At 33.4% G+C, this 4,318-nt stretch overlaps 1 protein-coding gene across 4 annotated transcripts in view; it reads right to left on the bottom strand.

Annotated features, from left to right (window-relative positions):
• Positions 1-4,103, bottom strand: part of rabgap1l (RAB GTPase activating protein 1-like) — a 98,559-nt gene extending 94,456 nt beyond the window's left edge. For 3 of the 4 annotated variants that reach the window (XM_016538760.1, XM_016538762.1, XM_016538763.1), the window contains exon 1: positions 3,816-3,880. The gene's annotated coding sequence lies outside the window, so the exon portion shown is untranslated. Of the gene's footprint in view, positions 1-3,815; positions 3,881-4,087 lie in introns of those variants that run through there. The other variant, XM_016538761.1, reaches the window with a different exon arrangement.
• Positions 4,104-4,318: the final 215 nt, after the last annotated feature.

Raw genomic sequence — 4,318 nt, 5'->3', positions numbered from 1 at the left:
GTTGCGTTCCCAGATGAACGTTATAATAATCCCAAACTCACAACAACATGCAGAGATGGAGTTTGAGACACACATGTAAATGATAACTGTTCCTGTGGAACTACTGTGAACGGAGCCGCTGTGTGAGGCACGTACTTAACCTACAAGCATGTAAATAATTAAAGCGCATATACTGTATTAGAACTGCATTGCATATAATTATTTAATTAAATCGTAGCATTTGTGAATTCACAATTATGCTTAATTATGATTTTTAAATGGGTTTAATATATCATGCAGTCTTGGAAAACAGTCTAATAATGTGTTTTATACATTCTTGTCTGTGAAATGCGCCCCTTCCGGTATTTTGCCGGTTAGTCAACGTGAGCAAAATGAAGTCGAGGATTTAAAAAAATCGAATAGTTGAATCAAAACGACGAATCGCGACAGCCCTAATAGATATATAGGTATATGTATATGTATACACACACACATAATAATTAAACAATTTACAATATAATTTAATAATATAATGGCATATAAAACATTATAGTTAACTAAAACCATAAAAATAAATAAATATTTAGTTGAAATAAAATAAGTGTTAACTGAAATAATATAATATACTATAAAAATCTTAAATATATTTTTTCAGCAAGTTACTAAGGCAATATTTCTTATTTTATTTAATTTAGCTTAATGTATGAAAATAGATAAAGCTGAAGAAAAAAAAACTATAAAACTAGGGCTGTGCAAAAAATTGAATGACAAGCTACACAAAATCGCGTTCAAAATTGCAGGCGATTCATTGCCGATTTTGAAAGCGATTTTGTGTAGCTTGTCAGTGATCTACGGCTCTGTGTAGTAAATGCCGCTCCATCTGAATGCACGTGTTGGAGATTTACTACTAATCACAGGAGAGCCTTTACTGACGAGATGCGCATGAAAATCGCATTCGATTTTTTGCACAGCCCTAGATAAAACTATGGTGTACTCAAAAAAACAAAAGTGACAAAAAATTACTATAACTTTATATTAATAAAATATTGATTAATAATACATTTTAATTTAAAAAAATGATATCATGGTGCTGTGGTCGCTGACAGAAGAGAATTCAGCAAAAAATATTTATTAATATTTATCTAATAAATTATCCATTCGATACATTTTATGAAAATATTCCAGTAAGACAAAAATAAATAAATACATGAATAAATAAAATAAAATAAAATTCAAATAAATATTTTCAATACAATTCACATCATGTTCCTTTAGCTGTAGTGATCAGCACTGAAACATAAAACCATGTCTGCAGGCCAAGCAGCAGGGAGGGTTAAACTGAGCCTGGGCCTCTGTCTCAGATGTTCAACCACAGTTAAACTGGTGCAGTTTACTTATTCTGGGTGTGCATTAGCCACAATACTCTCTCTCTCTCTCACACACACACACAATGAAGGCCACAGCAGGAGAAACAGGCTCTTCTAACAACTGTTTATCCTCTGCTTTCTGTATTATTCACACCCATCATTTAAAGACAATAAACAGATACTGAATTAGTACGGGCTGTGTTACTACAACATGGCATAAATCACATGACACCATCCAGACTGAGCTACTGAGAAAGAGCCAAGGCTTTCCTAACGTCCAACACAGTGTTTAAAGTTCAAAATGGTCCACTCTAATGAGTGCACTCCTGAGTTATTGGTCTCTCTGTCTGAGTTCTCGTTCAGGGCCAGTCATGATGTAATATGAGAAAATCTGCCCAATGAAATCACCCAGCAAAAAAGGAACAGAAGAGTAATTGGAACAAACAGAGGAACTATATAATTAAGCAATAAGGTACAAGGCTGTGCAGTATTGTGAAAATACATTACATTATATTATTATAAATTTTAACCTAAGGTTTAGATCATCTATAGTAATGTACTACATTTAGACGCAAATTACTTAATAGCTTTAAGTGTTTCAATGTAAAAAAAAAAATTATAGATATATGATATCATCCAAATATATTATATAAATATTATATAAATAAAATATAATACAATGGAACAAACACAAATACAAAATACCAAAAATAATAAATAATTAATACATATTAACTATTTTCTTTTAATTTACCAAAAATACAAATAATAAGCAAAACTAATACACACACACACATATATATATATATATATATATATAAGCAAACATTTATTTCAGAATTTATTTGGGAATTGCAGCCTAAATATTATTAACATTAATATTTAATAATGTTATAAAAACTTTAATATTATTATCAACATTTCTTTGGATTGAATAAGGGTTTTGCCTTTTAGATTTTTTTAAACTATATATATATTTATATTATATTATTTAAAAAATAATAAGTGACATATATATATATATAATCAAAACGTCATTAACAGATTACACTAATTCCCACTAAAGTATCACTATTACACTAAATCACACCAATTATATTCCCATAAATAAATAAATATATACTGGTATTTAATGGTTCTGCCTATGATTTCTAACTATGATTTAGGTAACTTAAATGACTAAATGGCTTTAAGAGTGTTTAAAAAAAAATATTTACCAATAATAGGCTAAATGAACCAGAACAGGAACAAACAGCTCTATAACAGCCTGTCAGTCACCAATGATGCATCTGTAATTATTCATTCTTGTGGTTTCAGTAATTGTTGATAAGTTACTACTAGACAGATTTTACCTTTTTTCTTGAGCTTTGGAGAAGAGACGCCCTTTAACGTTTAAAACCAGGTGAGGAGTTCATGGCCAGCAGACCAGAACGTTTTAAACAAACTAACATGTTTGTTTTGCCATTCTGATCCCTTTCAAACATTAGCCAAACAAACTAGTGTGCCTTTCCATTATGTAAATCACAATATTTCATACATCACACCTGTTCCTTATCTGGAACAATCATCTTAACTGACAGGTGTATATATATATATATATATAGAGCGCCCTTGGAATTTCTGAGCAGTTTTGAAATATTGAGCTTCAATTTTTTTGCATTCAATAGACTTCTGTAGATAGAACCCTTCTTGTTTTCTAAAAAAAAAAAAAAAAAAGAACCAAAATGTAAACAACTTAAAAAAGAAACATCACATAATGTAAATAAGTTGTCACAGAATAAGAATATGTGAATAACTCAATTTTGACAAAAATGTCAAATATAAACATATAAATCCAAGGCGGCGATATATATATATATATATATATATATATATATATATATATATATACACACACACACACAAATAATGAGTTTTGTATTATGAAATTTTGTGTCACACAGACACGCACAGTAAGCAAACAGTATAACAAAACGAACCCAGTTTACCCAGCTGTTATGACCAGCTATTTAAAAACTAATACAATATAAGAAAAACGCTGCAAAAACCGTCAAAATATCAACAGCTGACTAAGCAAGGATTCAGAGTAACAGGCAGGAAACGCCTTCAACAACAGAAAATAAGGCTGACTAAACACAGTTTCGTACTACTATTAATGTGTTTCATAACACACACACAAAACTCATCATAACAGCTAGTTAAAATCCTAAACACAACGTGTGCTGTCAGTGAGAAGCAACCTAACTAAACTGAAGCTAGTCAGTTAGCCAGCTAGCCACTGCTAATCAACAATTAGCTCATTTTCTGCCACTTTATCTTTAGAATAAGCGCTTACGAGCCTCAGAGGCTTTTAAACGCTTCCACGCTGAACACATAACAAACCCGAACGCGTGTATCGTGTCAACGCGGACGTTTTCTTTCATTTTAGTGTTTGTTGTAAGTTTCCTGAGAGGGTAAAAACCAACTTACTTGCTGTGAGTCTGTCAGCTGAGCGACGCGTGCACATCCGCAAACTACAGCCACATGGAGCAGGCGACGTCATCGCCGCCGCTGGAGAGAGCCACGCCCACCGCTTCAAACGAGCCACGCCCACCGCTTCAAACGCGCGAGTCAGCAGCGCCTCAAGTGACGAGCACCTGCTGTAGGTTTACTACTACTAGTCTTCTGTATTAAGGTATTTAGGAAAACAAAAATATATATAGAATTTTGTAAGTTTCCTGAGAGGGTAAAAACCAACTTACTTGCTGTGAGTCTGTCAGCTGAGCGACGCGTGCACATCCGCAAACTACAGCCACATGGAGCAGGCGACGTCATCGCCGCCGCTGGAGAGAGCCACGCCCACCGCTTCAAACGAGCCACGCCCACCGCTTCAAACGCGCGAGTCAGCAGCGCCTCAAGTGACGAGCACCTGCTGTAGGTTTACTACTACTAGTCTTCTGTATTTAGGTATTTAGGAAAACAAAAATATATAT

This window comes from Sinocyclocheilus rhinocerous, unplaced genomic scaffold, assembly GCF_001515625.1.
Source record: "Sinocyclocheilus rhinocerous isolate Xijiao unplaced genomic scaffold, SAMN03320098_v1.1 scaffold1238, whole genome shotgun sequence".
Taxonomy (NCBI): domain Eukaryota; kingdom Metazoa; phylum Chordata; class Actinopteri; order Cypriniformes; family Cyprinidae; genus Sinocyclocheilus; species Sinocyclocheilus rhinocerous.
The sequence above is the reverse complement of the archived record's forward strand: the minus strand, read 5'-3'. Positions and strand labels throughout refer to the sequence as shown.